At 39.3% G+C, this 20,494-nt stretch overlaps 1 protein-coding gene across 2 annotated transcripts in view; it reads left to right on the forward strand.

Moving 5' to 3' along the window:
- LOC118400675 (inaD-like protein) overlaps nucleotides 1-20,494 on the forward strand; it is a 309,349-nt gene that overhangs the window by 243,458 nt on the left and 45,397 nt on the right. The gene's annotated exons all lie outside the window — the stretch shown is intronic.

Consider the following 20,494-nt stretch of genomic DNA (forward strand, 5'->3'; position numbering starts at 1 on the left):
CAGACATTTTGATTGTTATACCCTATCAGAGGTCAACACAGACCAGACATTTTGATTGTTATACCCTATCAGAGGTCAACACAGACCAGACATTTTGATTGTTATACCCTATCAGAGGTCAACGCAGACCAGACATTTTGATTGTTATACCCTATCAGAGGTCAACACAGACCAGACATTTTGATTGTTATACCCTATCAGAGGTCAACACAGACCAGACATTTTGATTGTTATACCCTATCAGAGGTCAACACAGACCAGACATTTTGATTGTTATACCCTATCAGAGGTCAACACAGACCAGACATTTTGATTGTTATACCCTATCAGAGGTCAACACAGACCAGAGGTTTTGATTGTTATACCCTATCAGAGGTCAACGCAGACCAGACATTTTGATTGTTATACCCTATCAGAGGTCAACGCAGACCAGAGGTTTTGATTGTTATACCCCATCAGAGGTCAACACAGACCAGACATTTTGATTGTTATACCCTATCAGAGGTCAACGCAGACCAGACATTTTGATTGTTATACCCTATCAGAGGTCAACACAGACCAGAGGTTTTGATTGTTATACCCTATCAGAGGTCAACGCAGACCAGACATTTTGATTGTTATACCCTATCAGAGGTCAACACAGACCAGAGGTTTTGATTGTTATACCCTATCAGAGGTCAACGCAGACCAGACATTTTGATTGTTATACCCTATCAGAGGTCAACGCAGACCAGACATTTTGATTGTTATACCCTATCAGAGGTCAACACAGACCAGACATTTTGATTGTTATACCCTATCAGAGGTCAACGCAGACCAGACAGTTTGATTGTTATACCCTATCAGAGGTCAACGCAGACCAGACATTTTGATGGTTATACCCTATCAGAGGTCAACGCAGACCAGACATTTTGATTGTTATACCCTATCAGAGGTCAACACAGACCAGACAAATGGATTGTTATACCCTATCAGAGATCAACACAGACCAGACATTTTGATTGTTATACCCTATCAAGAGGTCAACACAGACCAGACATTTTGATTGTTATACCCTATCAGAGGTCAACACAGACCAGACATTTTGATTGTTATACCCTATCAGAGGTCAACACAGACCAGACATTTTGATTGTTATACCCTATCAGAGGTCAACGCAGACCAGACATTTTGATTGTTATACCCTATCAGAGGTCAACACAGACCAGACATTTTGATTGTTATACCCTATCAGAGGTCAACACAGACCAGACATTTTGATTGTTATACCCTATCAGAGGTCAACACAGACCAGACATTTTGATTGTTATACCCTATCAGAGGTCAACACAGACCAGACATTTTGATTGTTATACCCTATCAGAGGTCAACACAGACCAGACATTTTGATTGTTATACCCTATCAGAGGTCAACACAGACCAGACATTTTGATTGTTATACCCTATCAGAGGTCAACACAGACCAGACATTTTGATTGTTATACCCTATCAGAGGTCAACACAGACCAGACATTTTGATTGTTATACCCTATCAGAGGTCAACACAGACCAGACATTTTGATTGTTATACCCTATCAGAGGTCAACACAGACCAGAGGTTTTGATTGTTATACCCTATCAGAGGTCAACACAGACCAGACATTTTGATTGTTATACCCTATCAGAGGTCAACACAGACCAGAGGTTTTGATTGTTATACCCCATCAGAGGTCAACACAGACCAGACATTTTGATTGTTATACCCTATCAGAGGTCAACGCAGACCAGACATTTTGATTGTTATACCCTATCAGAGGTCAACACAGAACAGAGGTTTTGATTGTTATACCCTATCAGAGGTCAACGCAGACCAGACAGTTTGATTGTTATACCCTATCAGAGGTCAACGCAGACCAGACATTTTGATTGTTATACCCTATCAGAGGTCAACACAGACCAGACATTTTGATTGTTATACCCTATCAGAGGTCAACACAGACCAGACATTTTGATTGTTATACCCTATCAGAGGTCAACGCAGACCAGACATTTTGATTGTTATACCCTATCAGAGGTCAACACAGACCAGACATTTTGATTGTTATACCCTATCAGAGGTCAACGCAGACCAGACAGTTTGATTGTTATACCCTATCAGAGGTCAACGCAGACCAGACATTTTGATGGTTATACCCTATCAGAGGTCAACGCAGACCAGACATTTTGATTGTTATACCCTATCAGAGGTCAACACAGACCAGACATTTTGATTGTTATACCCTATCAGAGGTCAACACAGACCAGACATTTTGATTGTTATACCCTATCAGAGGTCAACACAGACCAGACATTTTGATTGTTATACCCTATCAGAGGTCAACACAGACCAGAGGTTTTGATTGTTATACCCTATCAGAGGTCAACACAGACCAGACATTTTGATTGTTATACCCTATCAGAGGTCAACACAGACCAGACATTTTGATTGTTATACCCTATCAGAGGTCAACGCAGACCAGACATTTTGATTGTTATACCCTATCAGAGGTCAACGCAGACCAGACATTTTGATTGTTATACCCTATCAGAGGTCAACGCAGACCAGACATTTTGATTGTTATACCCTATCAGAGGTCAACACAGACCAGACATTTTGATTGTTATACCCTATCAGAGGTCAACACAGACCAGAGGTTTTGATTGTTATACTCTATCAGAGGTCAACACAGACCAGACATTTTGATTGTTATACCCTATCAGAGGTCAACACAGACCAGAGGTTTTGATTGTTATACCCTATCAGAGGTCAACACAGACCAGACATTTTGATTGTTATACCCTATCAGAGGTCAACACAGACCAGAGGTTTTGATTGTTATACCCTATCAGAGGCCAACACAGACCAGAGGTTTTGATTGTTATACCCTATCAGAGGCCAACACAGACCAGAGGTTTTGATTGTTATACCCTATCAGAGGTCAACACAGACCAGAGGTTTTGATTGTTATACCCTATCAGAGGTCAACACAGACCAGAGGTTTTGATTGTTATACCCTATCAGAGGTCAACACAGACCAGAGGTTTTGATTGTTATACCCTATCAGAGGCCAACACAGACCAGAGGTTTTGATTGTTATACCCTATCAGAGGTCAACGCAGACCAGACAGTTTGATTGTTATACCCTATCAGAGGTCAACGCAGACCAGACATTTTGATTGTTATACCCTATCAGAGTTCAACACAGACCAGACATTTTGATTGTTATACCCTATCAGAGGTCAACACAGACCAGACATTTTGATTGTTATACCCTATCAGAGGTCAACGCAGACCAGACATTTTGATTGTTATACCCTATCAGAGGTCAACACAGACCAGACATTTTGATTGTTATACCCTATCAGAGGTCAACGCAGACCAGACAGTTTGATTGTTATACCCTATCAGAGGTCAACGCAGACCAGACATTTTGATTGTTATACCCTATCAGAGGTCAACACAGACCAGACATTTTGATTGTTATACCCTATCAGAGGTCAACACAGACCAGACATTTTGATTGTTATACCCTATCAGAGGTCAACACAGACCAGACATTTTGATTGTTATACCCTATCAGAGGTCAACACAGACCAGAGGTTTTGAATGTTATACCCTATCAGAGGTCAACACAGACCAGACATTTTGATTGTTATACCCTATCAGCGGTCAACACAGACCAGACATTTTGATTGTTATACCCTATCAGAGGTCAACACAGACCAGAGGTTTTGATTGTTATACCCTATCAGAGGTCAACGCAGACCAGACATTTTGATTGTTATACCCTATCAGAGGTCAACGCAGACCAGACATTTTGATTGTTATACCCTATCAGAGGTCAACACAGACCAGACATTTTGATTGTTATACCCTATCAGAGGTCAACACAGACCAGACATTTTGATTGTTATACCCTATCAGAGGTCAACACAGACCAGACATTTTGATTGTTATACCCTATCAGAGGTCAACACAGACCAGAGGTTTTGATTGTTATACCCTATCAGAGGTCAACACAGACCAGACATTTTGATTGTTATACCCTATCAGAGGTCAACACAGACCAGACATTTTGATTGTTATACCCTATCAGAGGTCAACGCAGACCAGACATTTTGATTGTTATACCCTATCAGAGGTCAACGCAGACCAGACAGTTTGATTGTTATACCCTATCAGAGGTCAACGCAGACCAGACATTTTGATTGTTATACCCTATCAGAGGTCAACACAGACCAGACATTTTGATTGTTATACCCTATCAGAGGTCAACACAGACCAGACAAATGGATTGTTATACCCTATCAGAGATCAACACAGACCAGACATTTTGATTGTTATACCCTATCAAGAGGTCAACACAGACCAGACATTTTGATTGTTATACCCTATCAGAGGTCAACACAGACCAGACATTTTGATTGTTATACCCTATCAGAGGTCAACACAGACCAGACATTTTGATTGTTATACCCTATCAGAGGTCAACGCAGACCAGACATTTTGATTGTTATACCCTATCAGAGGTCAACACAGACCAGACATTTTGATTGTTATACCCTATCAGAGGTCAACACAGACCAGACATGTTGATTGTTATACCCTATCAGAGGTCAACACAGACCAGACATTTTGATTGTTATACCCTATCAGAGGTCAACACAGACCAGACATTTTGATTGTTATACCCTATCAGAGGTCAACACAGACCAGACATTTTGATTGTTATACCCTATCAGAGGTCAACACAGACCAGACATTTTGATTGTTATACCCTATCAGAGGTCAACGCAGACCAGACATTTTGATTGTTATACCCTATCAGAGGTCAACACAGACCAGACATTTTGATTGTTATACCCTATCAGAGGTCAACACAGACCAGACATTTTGATATTTATACCCTATCAGAGGTCAACACAGACCAGACATTTTGATTGTTATACCCTATCAGAGGTCAACACAGACCAGACATTTTGATTGTTATACCCTATCAGAGGTCAACACAGACCAGAGGTTTCGATTGTTATACCCTATCAGAGGTCAACACAGACCAGACATTTTGATTGTTATACCCTATCAGAGGTCAACACAGACCAGAGGTTTTGATTGTTATACCCTATCAGAGGTCAACACAGACCAGACATTTTGATTGTTATACCCTATCAGAGGTCAACGCAGACCAGACATTTTGATTGTTATACCCTATCAGAGGTCAACACAGACCAGACATTTTGATTGTTATACCCTATCAGAGGTCAACGCAGACCAGACAGTTTGATTGTTATACCCTATCAGAGGTCAACGCAGACCAGACATTTTGATTGTTATACCCTATCAGAGGTCAACACAGACCAGACATTTTGATTGTTATACCCTATCAGAGGTCAACACAGACCAGACATTTTGATTGTTATACCCTATCAGAGGTCAACGCAGACCAGACATTTTGATTGTTATACCCTATCAGAGGTCAACACAGACCAGACATTTTGATTGTTATACCCTATCAGAGGTCAACGCAGACCAGACAGTTTGATTGTTATACCCTATCAGAGGTCAACGCAGACCAGACATTTTGATGGTTATACCCTATCAGAGGTCAACGCAGACCAGACATTTTGATTGTTATACCCTATCAGAGGTCAACACAGACCAGACAAATGGATTGTTATACCCTATCAGAGATCAACACAGACCAGACATTTTGATTGTTATACCCTATCAAGAGGTCAACACAGACCAGACATTTTGATTGTTATACCCTATCAGAGGTCAACACAGACCAGACATTTTGATTGTTATACCCTATCAGAGGTCAACACAGACCAGACATTTTGATTGTTATACCCTATCAGAGGTCAACGCAGACCAGACATTTTGATTGTTATACCCTATCAGAGGTCAACACAGACCAGACATTTTGATTGTTATACCCTATCAGAGGTCAACACAGACCAGACATTTTGATTGTTATACCCTATCAGAGGTCAACACAGACCAGACATTTTGATTGTTATACCCTATCAGAGGTCAACACAGACCAGACATTTTGATTGTTATACCCTATCAGAGGTCAACACAGACCAGACATTTTGATTGTTATACCCTATCAGAGGTCAACACAGACCAGACATTTTGATTGTTATACCCTATCAGAGGTCAACGCAGACCAGACATTTTGATTGTTATACCCTATCAGAGGTCAACACAGACCAGACATTTTGATTGTTATACCCTATCAGAGGTCAACACAGACCAGACATTTTGATTGTTATACCCTATCAGAGGTCAACACAGACCAGACATTTTGATTGTTATACCCTATCAGAGGTCAACACAGACCAGACATTTTGATTGTTATACCCTATCAGAGGTCAACACAGACCAGAGGTTTCGATTGTTATACCCTATCAGAGGTCAACACAGACCAGACATTTTGATTGTTATACCCTATCAGAGGTCAACACAGACCAGAGGTTTTGATTGTTATACCCTATCAGAGGTCAACACAGACCAGACATTTTGATTGTTATACCCTATCAGAGGTCAACGCAGACCAGACATTTTGATTGTTATACCCTATCAGAGGTCAACACAGACCAGACATTTTGATTGTTATACCCTATCAGAGGTCAACGCAGACCAGACAGTTTGATTGTTATACCCTATCAGAGGTCAACGCAGACCAGACATTTTGATTGTTATACCCTATCAGAGGTCAACACAGACCAGACATTTTGATTGTTATACCCTATCAGAGGTCAACACAGACCAGACTTTTTGATTGTTATACCCTATCAGAGGTCAACGCAGACCAGACATTTTGATTGTTATACCCTATCAGAGGTCAACACAGACCAGACATTTTGATTGTTATACCCTATCAGAGGTCAACGCAGACCAGACAGTTTGATTGTTATACCCTATCAGAGGTCAACGCAGACCAGACATTTTGATGGTTATACCCTATCAGAGGTCAACGCAGACCAGACATTTTGATTGTTATACCCTATCAGAGGTCAACACAGACCAGACATTTTGATTGTTATACCCTATCAGAGGTCAACACAGACCAGACATTTTGATTGTTATACCCTATCAGAGGTCAACACAGACCAGACATTTTGATTGTTATACCCTATCAGAGGTCAACACAGACCAGAGGTTTTGATTGTTATACCCTATCAGAGGTCAACACAGACCAGACATTTTGATTGTTATACCCTATCAGAGGTCAACACAGACCAGACATTTTGATGGTTATACCCTATCAGAGGTCAACGCAGACCAGACATTTTGATTGTTATACCCTATCAGAGGTCAACGCAGACCAGACATTTTGATTGTTATACCCTATCAGAGGTCAACGCAGACCAGACATTTTGATTGTTATACCCTATCAGAGGTCAACACAGACCAGACATTTTGATTGTTATACCCTATCAGAGGTCAACACAGACCAGACAAATGGATTGTTATACCCTATCAGAGATCAACACAGACCAGACATTTTGATTGTTATACCCTATCAAGAGGTCAACACAGACCAGACATTTTGATTGTTATACCCTATCAGAGGTCAACACAGACCAGACATTTTGATTGTTATACCCTATCAGAGGTCAACACAGACCAGACATTTTGATTGTTATACCCTATCAGAGGTCAACGCAGACCAGACATTTTGATTGTTATACCCTATCAGAGGTCAACACAGACCAGACATTTTGATTGTTATACCCTATCAGAGGTCAACACAGACCAGACATTTTGATTGTTATACCCTATCAGAGGTCAACACAGACCAGACATTTTGATTGTTATACCCTATCAGAGGTCAACACAGACCAGACATTTTGATTGTTATACCCTATCAGAGGTCAACACAGACCAGACATTTTGATTGTTATACCCTATCAGAGGTCAACACAGACCAGACATTTTGATTGTTATACCCTATCAGAGGTCAACACAGACCAGACATTTTGATTGTTATACCCTATCAGAGGTCAACGCAGACCAGACATTTTGATTGTTATACCCTATCAGAGGTCAACACAGACCAGACATTTTGATTGTTATACCCTATCAGAGGTCAACACAGACCAGACATTTTGATTGTTATACCCTATCAGAGGTCAACACAGACCAGACATTTTGATTGTTATACCCTATCAGAGGTCAACACAGACCAGACATTTTAATTGTTATACCCTATCAGAGGTCAACACAGACCAGAGGTTTTGATTGTTATACTCTATCAGAGGTCAACACAGACCAGACATTTTGATTGTTATACCCTATCAGAGGTCAACACAGACCAGAGGTTTTGATTGTTATACCCTATCAGAGGTCAACACAGACCAGACATTTTGATTGTTATACCCTATCAGAGGTCAACACAGACCAGAGGTTTTGATTGTTATACCCTATCAGAGGTCAACACAGACCAGAGGTTTTGATTGTTATACCCTATCAGAGGCCAACACAGACCAGAGGTTTTGATTGTTATACCCTATCAGAGGTCAACACAGACCAGAGGTTTTGATTGTTATACCCTGTCAGAGGTCAACACAGACCAGAGGTTTTGATTGTTATACCCTATCATAGGTCAACACAGACCAGAGGTTTTGATTGTTATACCCTATCAGAGGCCAACACAGACCAGAGGTTTTGATTGTTATACCCTATCAGAGGTCAACACAGACCAGAGGTTTTGATTGTTATACCCTATCAGAGGCCAACACAGACCAGAGGTTTTGATTGTTATACCCTATCAGAGGTCAACACAGACCAGAGGTTTTGATTGTTATACCCTATCAGAGGCCAACACAGACCAGAGGTTTTGATTGTTATACCCTATCAGAGGTCAACACAGACCAGAGGTTTTGATTGTTATACCCTATCAGAGGCCAACACAGACCAGAGGTTTTGATTGTTATACCCTATCAGAGGTCAACGCAGACCAGACATTTTGATTGTTATACCCTATCAGAGGTCAACACAGACCAGACATTTTGATTGTTATACCCTATCAGAGGTCAACACAGACCAGAGGTTTTGATTGTTATACCCTATCAGAGGGCAACGCAGACCAGACATTTTGATTGTTATACCCTATCAGAGGTCAACACAGACCAGACATTTTGATTGTTATACCCTATCAGAGGTCAACACAGACCAGACATTTTGATTGTTATACCCTATCAGAGGTCAACACAGACCAGAGGTTTTGATTGTTATACCCTATCAGAGGGCAACGCAGACCAGACATTTTGATTGTTATACCCTATCAGAGGTCAACACAGACCAGACATTTTGATTGTTATACCCTATCAGAGGTCAACGCAGACCAGACATTTTGATTGTTATACCCTATCAGAGGCCAACACAGACCAGACATTTTGATTGTTATACCCTATCAGAGGTCAACGCAGACCAGACATTTTGATTGTTATACCCTATCAGAGGTCAACACAGACCAGACATTTTGATTGTTATACCCTATCAGAGGTCAACACAGACCAGAGGTTTTGATTGTTATACCCTATCAGAGGTCAACGCAGACCAGACATTTTGATTGTTATACCCTATCAGAGGTCAACGCAGACCAGACATTTTGATTGTTATACCCTATCAGAGGTCAACACAGACCAGACATTTTGATTGTTATACCCTATCAGAGGTCAACGCAGACCAGACATTTTGATTGTTATACCCTATCAGAGGTCAACACAGACCAGACATTTTGATTGTTATACCCTATCAGAGGTCAACACAGACCAGAGGTTTTGATTGTTATACCCTATCAGAGGTCAACGCAGACCAGACATTTTGATTGTTATACCCTATCAGAGGCCAACACAGACCAGAGGTTTTGATTGTTATACCCTATCAGAGGTCAACGCAGACCAGACATTTTGATTGTTATACCCTATCAGAGGCCAACACAGACCAGACATTTTGATTGTTATACCCTATCAGAGGTCAACTCAGACCAGACATTTTGATTGTTATACCCTATCAGAGGTCAACACAGACCAGACATTTTGATTGTTATACCCTATCAGAGGTCAACACAGACCAGACATTTTGATTGTTATACCCTATCAGAGGTCAACACAGACCAGAGGTTTTGATTGTTATACCCTATCAGAGGTCAACGCAGACCAGACATTTTGATTGTTATACCCTATCAGAGGCCAACACAGACCAGAGGTTTTGATTGTTATACCCTATCAGAGGTCAACGCAGACCAGAGGTTTTGATTGTTATACCCTATCAGAAAGAGCAAAACAATTAATTCATTTCATGGACATGAAGCAACCGTATCCTCAGCTACTATAGCACAGAGAAATACGTCTTAAAACATGCTTTTCTGTTCTTTGGAAATAAATTGTCTTAGTATCATGTTTATTTTATGACCTTCCTAAACAAAATATGAATGTCTTTCTTTGTGACTCCTTGAGTCCCGGGCTATTCTACTGTGAATATGCTAACTGCACAGCAGTCCTTCATGGTGCTTTGAGGATGAAATGCTCAATAAGTTTTTGTCTTTTAGGATATTTATCTTAATGTAGGCCTACTGCTAGAGTGTAAAATACACATATTTCGGTAAATTGCGTTTTTATTGAAATGACATAGCGCTGTAGTCCTAAGAATCCTGTTGACTGTAGCTGTTTCAGTCTAAGTTAATTATTGTATAAAGGCCTACTTCAAGTTACACTATATCAGTCATTCATTTGTGCATGTCATCAGACAGCATACAAGTCATCCATGTATTTAAATAAGGTCAAGCATTTTAGTTAATAAACAAAATAGGGAGCCTTGGGAGCCTTGAATAATTAAACAATGAATAAACCGCAACATGTGAAAGCGATTGAATTCAGGAATGCATTTGACTGTTCTTAATTTGACTGTACTTGAAACTTTAAAAGCTTTTTTTTTGTTAGAACAGACTATATGGGATTGATTATAATTATTTTGTAAATTATTATTGTATTTGTTGTGCCTTTTATACTGTTAGAAATGTAGCTTAATTAAATTGATTAATATTATGGTGTTTCCATTTCAAGGAAAACAAAAATGAATTTTACATTAGCCTATGTAGGACACAGGGTTTCCGTTAGGAAAATATGGCGCTGTACAACGTGACCGGTCGGGAGTAGGCCTAGGCAACTAGGTGACTGGGAGTGAAGAGCAAAATAATCCTAACATTCCCACGACCTAATTGTAGGCTAACCAATATACAGTGAAAATAAAAATCTGATTGATTTATCAAGACCAGTCCCCATGCTTATAGTTGACCACATATGGGTAGGATATTGCTTCAAATCCTATTATAATCCAATTATAACGATGAATTTGGGTGTTTCAGTAAGCAAAACTGTGTTGCCTTCAATTGCATTAGCCTGCTTTATTCCAATGTTTTATGCTGCTTAATATGACATGTAACCTATTTATAGTGTTTATATGCTGTTTAATATGACATGTAACCTATTTATAGTGTTTACATGCTGTTTAATATGACATGTAACCTATTTATAGTGTTTATATGCTGTTTAATATGACATGTAACCTATTTAGAGTGTTTATATGCTGTTTAATATGACATGTAACCTATTTATAGTGTTTATATGCTGTTTAATATGACATGTAACCTATTTATAGTGTTTACATGCTGTTTAATATGACATGTAACCTATTTATAGTGTTTACATGCTGTTTAATATGACATGTAACCTATTTATAGTGTTTATATGCTGTTTAATATGACATGTAACCTATTTATAGTGTTTATATGCTGTTTAATATGACATGTAACCTATTTAGAGTGTTTATATGCTGTTTAATATGACATGTAACCTATTTATAGTGTTTATATGCTGTTTAATATGACATGTAACCTATTTATAGTGTTTATATGCTGTTTAATATGACATGTAACCTATTTATAGTGTTTATATGCTGTTTAATATGACATGTAACCTATTTATAGTGTTTATATGCTGTTTAATATGACATGTAACCTATTTATAGTGTTTATATGCTGTTTAATATGACATGTAACCTATTTATAGTGTTTATATGCTTTTTAATATGACATGTAACCTATTTATTGTGTCTACATGCTGTTTAATATGACATGTAACCTATTTATAGTGTTTATATGCTGTTTAATATGACATGTAACCTATTTATAGTGTTTACATGCTGTTTAATATGACATGTAACCTATTTATAGTGTTTATATGCTGTTTAATATGACATGTAACCTATTTATAGTGTTTACATGCTGTTTAATATGACATGTGACCTATTTATAGTGTTTACATGCTGTTTAATATGACATGTGACCTATTTATAGTGTTTATATGCTGTTTAATATGACATGTAACCTATTTAGTGTGTTTATATGCTGTTTAATATGACATGTAACCTATTTAGAGTGTTTATATGCTGTTTAATATAACATGTGACCTATTTATAGTGTTTATATGCTGTTTAATATGACATGTAACCTATTTAGAGTGTTTATATGCTGTTTAATATGACATGTAACCTATTTATAGTGTTTATATGCTGTTTAATATGACATGTAACCTATTTATAGTGTTTATATGCTGTTTAATATGACATTTAACCTATTTATAGTGTTTATATGCTGTTTAATATGACATGTAACCTATTTATAGTGTTTACATGCTGTTTAATATGACATGTAACCTATTTATAGTGTTTATATGCTGTTTAATATGACATGTAACTTATTTATAGTGTTTATATGCTGTTTAATATGACATGTAACCTATTTAGAGTGTTTATATGCTGTTTAATATGACATGTAACCTATTTATAGTGTTTATATGCTGTTTAATATGACATGTAACCTATTTAGAGTGTTTATATGCTGTTTAATATGACATGTAACCTATTTAGAGTGTTTACATGCTGTTTAATATGACATGTAACCTATTTATAGTGTTTATATGCTGTTTAATATGACATGTAACCTATTTATAGTGTTTATATGCTGTTTAATATGACATGTAACCTATTTATAGTGTTTATATGCTGTTTAATGACATGTAACCTATTTATAGTGTTTATATGATGTTTAATATGACATGTAACCTATTTATAGTGTTTATATGCTGTTTAATATGACATGTAACCTATTTATAGTGTTTACATGCTGTTTAATATGACATGTAACCTATTTATAGTGTTTATATGCTGTTTAATATGACATGTAACTTATTTATAGTGTTTATATGCTGTTTAATATGACATGTAACCTATTTAGAGTGTTTATATGCTGTTTAATATGACATGTAACCTATTTATAGTGTTTATATGCTGTTTAATATGACATGTAACCTATTTAGAGTGTTTATATGCTGTTTAATATGACATGTAACCTATTTATAGTGTTTATATGCTGTTTAATATGACATGTAACCTATTTATAGTGTTTACATGCTGTTTAATATGACATGTAACCTATTTATAGTGTTTATATGCTGTTTAATATGACATGTAACCTATTTATAGTGTTTATATGCTGTTTAATATGACATGTAACCTATTTATAGTGTTTACATGCTGTTTAATATGACATGTAACCTATTTATAGTGTTTATATGCTGTTTAATATGACATGTAACCTATTTATAGTGTTTACATGCTGTTTAATATGACATGTAACCTATTTATAGTGTTTATATGCTGTTTAATATGACATGTAACCTATTTAGAGTGTTTATATGCTGTTTAATATGACATGTAACCTATTTAGAGTGTTTATATGCTGTTTAATATGACATGTAACCTATTTATAGTGTTTATATGCTGTTTAATATGACATGTAACCTATTTATAGTGTTTACATGCTGTTTAATATGACATATAACCTATTTATAGTGTTTATATGCTGTTTAATATGACATGTAACCTATTTATAGTGTTTATATGCTGTTTAATATGACATGTAACCTATTTATAGTGTTTATATGCTGTTTAATATGACATGTAACCTATTTATAGTGTTTATATGCTGTTTAATATGACATGTAACCTATTTATAGTGTTTATATGCTGTTTAATATGACATGTAACCTATTTATAGTGTTTATATGCTGTTTAATATGACATGTAACTTATTTATAGTGTTTATATGCTGTTTAATATGACATGTAACCTATTTAGAGTGTTTATATGCTGTTTAATATGACATGTAACCTATTTATAGTGTTTATATGCTGTTTAATATGACATGTAACCTATTTATAGTGTTTATATGCTGTTTAATATGACATGTAACCTATTTAGAGTGTTTACATGCTGTTTAATATGACATGTAACCTATTTATAGTGTTTATATGCTGTTTAATATGACATGTAACCTATTTATAGTGTTTATATGCTGTTTAATATGACATATAACCTATTTATAGTGTTTATATGCTGTTTAATATGACATGTAACCTATTTATAGTGTTTATATGCTGTTTAATATGACATGTAACCTATTTAGAGTGTTTACATGCTGTTTAATATGACATGTAACCTATTTATAGTGTTTATATGCTGTTTAATATGACGTGACCGATTTTAAAATGATGTGCGCTTCTTACATTCACCTTTTCATTTTTTATTCAAATACTTTTCATTCAAATCCACATAGGTTGGTTTCAATACATCAAAACCAAATGGTAGATCCTGGTCATCACAAACATAGATGGGTGTTGGATAAAGTGGGATTTTAATGAATGGAGCGAATTTGGAGGGGCATTCCCCCTGTGTGCACAGAGCCGTTGGAAAGGATGTGGAGCGCCATAAGCAGTGTGCAAGCACCACTCCATGATCAACGAGAGGGATTTCCAACTGCTCAACTCCTCTCACATGCTCCGCTTGACACCAGCTCACAGAATCAGTGAGCAGCACATCCATTATTTCTGAGCCGCTGGAGGAAAAAACGGTTGCGGAACAGATAACAGCATGCTGATTTATGCTTCACCAATGTGAGGTTTTCTGACATGAGGTTTTCTGTGGGTGTAATGTTTTTACCACTGACTGCTAGGCAGCCATGCTAGATTTGTCTGACAACCAAAATGTCATGTCAAATCAGTGCTCGTAGTTATCCTCATTGCTTTCTGTTAAGTTATGCGTCTCATGGCAGAAACAGAGTGACAGCGGCTCCAAGGAAACCATGCATCTCAAATGGTACCCTGTTCCCTTTATAGTGCACGGTTAAGTGGATAGGGCACCATTTCAGACACAGCCATAGTGTGACTGTCTGACCCACCCAGGTCTCAATTACCGCGCTAGAGAATAGTAAGGGACTTGACCTGATAGTAAGGGACTTGACCTGATAGTAAGGGACTTGACCTGATAGTAAGGGACTTGACCTGATAGTAAAGGACTTGACCTGATAGTAAGGGACTTGACCTGATAGTAAGGGACTTGACCTGATAGTAAGGGACTTGACCTGATAGTAAGGGACTTGACCTGATAGTAAGGGACTTGACCTGATAGTAAGGGACTTGACCTGATAGTAAGGGACTTGACCTGATAGTAAGGGACTTGACCTGATAGTAAAGGACTTGACCTGATAGTAAGGGACTTGACCTGATAGTAAGGGACTTGACCTGATAGTAAGGGACTTGACCTGATAGTAAGGGACTTGACCTGATAGTAAAGGACTTGACCTGATAGTAAGGGACTTGACCTGATAGTAAGGGACTTGACCTGATAGTAAAGGACTTGACCTGATAGTAAAGGACTTGACCTGATAGTAAGGGACTTGACCTGATAGTAAAGGACTTGACCTGATAGTAAGGGACTTGACCTGATAGTAAGGGACTTGACCTGATAGTAAGGGACTTGACCTGATAGTAAAGGACTTGACCTGATAGTAAGGGACTTGACCTGATAGTAAAGGACTTGACCTGATAGTAAAGGACTTGACCTGATAGTAAGGGACTTGACCTGATAGTAAAGGACGTGACCTGATAGTAAAGGACTTGACCTGATAGTAAGGGACTTGACCTGATAGTAAGGGACTTGACCTGATAGTAAAGGACTTGACCTGATAGTAAAGGACTTGACCTGATAGTAAGGGACTTGACCTGATAGTAAAGGACTTGACCTGATAGTAAAGGACTTGACCTGATAGTAAAGGACTTGACCTGATAGTAAGGGACTTGACCTGATGGTTAAGGACTTGACCTGATGGTTAGGGACTTGACCTGATGGTTAGGGACTTGACCTGATGGTTAGGGACTTGACCTGATGGTTAGGGACTTGACCTGATGGTTAGGGACTTGACCTGATGGTAAGGGACTTGACCTGATGGTAAGGGACTTGACCTGATAGTAAGGGACTTAAGATACAGTGACAGTACAGAGAGAAATAATGTCCTTCATCATGTTTATACCGGATGTTTCTCTCTGCTGTCCTGATCAATCAATACCACTACACGTGTACACACTTTTTAAGTGGGAGAACTTGCACAATTGGTGGCTGACAAAATAATTTTTTACCCCACTGTATGGACATGTGTGTGCCTTTCCAAATCATGTCGAACCAATTTAATTTACCACAGGTGGACTCCAATCAAGTCCTAGAAACATCTCATGGATGATCAGTGGAAACAGGATGCACCTGAGCTCAATTTCGAGTCTTATAGCAAAGGGTCTGAATACTTATGTAAATAAGATATATATGTTTTTATTTTTAATAAATGTCTAAAAACCTAGTTTCACTTTGTCATTATTGTAGATTGATGAGGAACATTTTTAATTTAATCAATTTTAGAATAAGGCTGTAACTTTAAAAAATGTGGAAAAAGTGTAGTGGTCTGAATACTGTCTGAATGCGCTGTATAAATCGAGTCAAAGATCATTCGGCAATGAGCAATGGGACGTTGAAAGGTCAGGGCGCTTCGGAGCCAGCCAGACTGTCGAAAGGACAGGGCGCTTCGGAGCCAGCCAGACTGTCGAAAGGTCAGGGCGCTTCGGAGCCAGCCAGACTGTCGAAAGGTCAGGGCGCTTCGGAGCCAGCCAGACTGTCGAAAGGTCAGGGCGCTTCGGAGCCAGCCAGACTGTCGAAAGGACAGGGCGCTTCGGAGCCAGCCAGACTGTCGAAAGGACAGGGCGCTTCGGAGCCAGCCAGGCTGTCGAAAGGACAGGGCGCTTCGGAGCCAGCCAGACTGTCGAAAGGACAGGGCGCTTCGGAGCCAGCCAGGCTGTCGAAAGGACAGGGCGCTTCGGAGCCAGCCAGACTGTCGAAAGGACAGGGCGCTTCGGAGCCAGCCAGACTGTCGAAAGGACAGGGCGCTTCGGAGCCAGCCAGACTGTCGAAAGGACAGGGCGCTTCGGAGCCAGCCAGACTGTCGAAAGGACAGGGCGCTTCGGAGCCAGCCAGACTGTCGAAAGGACAGGGCGCTTCGGAGCCAGCCAGACTGTCGAAAGGACAGGGCGCTTCGGAGCCAGCCAGACTGTCGAAAGGACAGGGCGCTCCGGAGCCAGCCAGACTGTCGAAAGGACAGGGCGCTTCGGAGCCAGCCAGACTGTCGAAAGGAAGGAATAAATGTTGGCCGGGAACGCAAACGATAAGTATATGAGTTAGTGCCGTGACGCAGGCGAGCGGGTTTCATTCCACAAATACACACACACACAAGAAAACAACAGGTCCTATGACCTTGTCAGCTTGCTATGGCTTGGACACAATTTCTTATAGCTGTGGGAGAAAGGGCATGTGTGGGGATAAGGCAACACAAGCAACAGATTGATTCATCAATTCCCACTGTCCTTACTGTCACCCTCGTGGAAGAGGAAATAAAACTATTAAACCTAATTGGAAAAGGGTCACTTACTGGGCAGAGACAGGAATGGTAAAGGAAAGGAGGGGAGGTAGAGAGATGGAGGAAGAGAGAGAGAGGCAAAGACAGGAAAGGAATATGGAGAGAGGGAGGGAGAGAGGGAGAGAAAGAGGTGAGGACAGGGAAGGAATATGGAGAGAGGGAGGGAGAGAGGGAGAGAAAGAGGCGAGGACAGGGAAGGAATATGAAGAGAGGGAGGGAGGGAGGGAGAGAAAGAGGCGAGGACAGGGAAGGAATATGGAGAGAGGGAGGGAGAGAAGCGAGGACAGGGAAGGAAGGGGGAAGAGAGAGAGTGGAGGGTCTGAAGCGAGGGAACCACAACACTACTCACAACCACATAAGAGGTGAACAGGAAGGATAGCAGGGTATCATCACCGGCTACTGGACTGGGTGGCAACCTGAGCACCCTCCTTGTGGATTGGAGAAGCCAGCTGTTCCTGCTCTTCTTGGCCTTTCCCTGTGTTTGTCTGGCTGTCTGACGGTTTATCAGTCTATTGGAGACGACAAAGTCAAGATATACTCAGGCCCAGAAGCTAAGATATGCATATTATTAATAGATTTGGATAGAAAACACCGTGAAGTTTCTAAAACTGTTTGAATGATGTCTGTGAGTATAACAGAACTCATATGGCAGGCAAAGACCTGAGAAAAAATCCAACCAGGAAGTGGGAAATCTGAGGTTTGTAGTTTTTCATCTCTTTGCCTGTCCAAGATAGTGTAAATTTGGACCGATTGCACTTCCCAAGACTTCCACTAGATGTCAACACTCTTTAGAACCTTGTTTGATGCTTCTACTGTGAAGGAGAAGAGAAAGAGAGCTGATTGAGTAAGAGGTCTGCCAGAGTGCCATTCAGGCGCGCTCCCGTGAGAGGTAGCTGCGTTCCATTGCAATTCTAAAGACAAAGGAATTCTCCGGTTGAAACATTATTGAAGATTTATGTTAAAAACATCCTAAAGATTGATTCTATACATCGTTTGACATGTTTCTACGAACTGTAATGGAATTATTTGACTTTTTAACTGGCCTGCGCGTCGTAAATTTGGATTTGTTAACTCAAGGCACGAACAAAAAGGAGGTATTTGGAAATAAATTATGGACTTTATTGAACAAAACCAACATTTATCATGGAACTGGGATTCCTGGGAGTGCATTCTGATGAAAATCATCAAAGGTAAGTGAATATTTATAATGCTATTTCTGACTTCTGTTGACTCCACAATATGGCGGATATCTGTATGGCTTGTTTTTGTGTTTGTGCTGTACTCAGATTATTGTATGGTGTGCTTTTTTGGTAAAGTTTTTTGAAATCTGACACAGTGGTTGCATTAAGGAGAAGTTTATCTAAAGTTCCATGCATAACACTTGTATTTTCATCAACATTTATGATATGTATTTCTGTAAATTGATGTGGCTCTCTGCAAAACATTACTGAACGTAACGCGCCAATGTAAACTGAGATTTTTTTATATAAATATGAACTTTATCGAACAAAACATACATGTATTGTGTAACATGAAGTCCTATGAGTGTCATCTGATGAAGATCATCAAAGGTTAGTGATTCATTTTATCTATTTTTCTGCTTTTTGTGACTCCTCTCTTTGGCTGGAAAAATGGCTGTGTTTTTCTGTGGCTAGGTACTGACCTAACATAATCGTTTGGTGTGCTTTCGTCGTAAAGCCTTTTTGAAATCGGACACTGTGGTGGGATTAACAACAAGTTTATCTTTGAAATGGTGTAAAATACTTGTATGTTTGAGGAATTTTAATTGTGAGATTTCTGTTGTTTGAATTTGGCGCCCTGCACTTTCACGGTCTGTTTTCATATCGATCCCTTTAGCGGGATCTAAGCCATAAGAAGTTTTAAGAGCGCATCCCCATCGGTTCGGACTGAAACCAGATAAAAGAGGAGATGACAAGAAAGGAGAGGAGGTAATGGGACAAGGACAGGAGAAAGGAGAGGAGGCAATGGGATAATGACAGTACAGAGGAGAGGAGGTTATTGGACAAGGACAGTAGAGAGGAGAGAATGTAATGGGACAAGGACAGTAGAGAGGAGAGAAGGTAATGAGACAAGGACAGTAGAGAGGAGAGAATGTAATGGGACAAGGACAGTAGAGAGGAGAGAAGGTAATGGGACAAGGACAGTAGAGAGGAGAGAATGTAATGGGACAAGGACAGTAGAGAGGAGAGAAGGTAATGGGACAAGGACAGTAGAGAGGAGAGGAGGTAATGGGACAAGGACAGTAGAGAGGAGAGAATGTAATGGGACAAGGACAGTAGAGAGGAGAGAAGGTAATGGGACAAGGACAGTAGAGAGGAGAGGAGGTAATGAGACAAGGACAGCAGAGAGGAGAGAAGATAATGGGACAAGGACAGGGACAGTACAGAGCGAAATAATGTCCTTCATCATGTTTATACCGGATGTCTCTCTCTGCTGTCCTGATCAATCAATACCACGACACGTGTACACACACACACACACACTCGCTAATATCACGCTCAGATACACAGGAGGAAATACTCCCATTAACCTCGGCTGTCTGCACGTCACACTTTCCACACCATTGATTACTGCTAATGCAA

Source organism: Oncorhynchus keta, chromosome 22 (assembly GCF_023373465.1).
Source record: "Oncorhynchus keta strain PuntledgeMale-10-30-2019 chromosome 22, Oket_V2, whole genome shotgun sequence".
In the NCBI taxonomy this organism is placed as follows: Eukaryota; Metazoa; Chordata; class Actinopteri; order Salmoniformes; family Salmonidae; genus Oncorhynchus; species Oncorhynchus keta.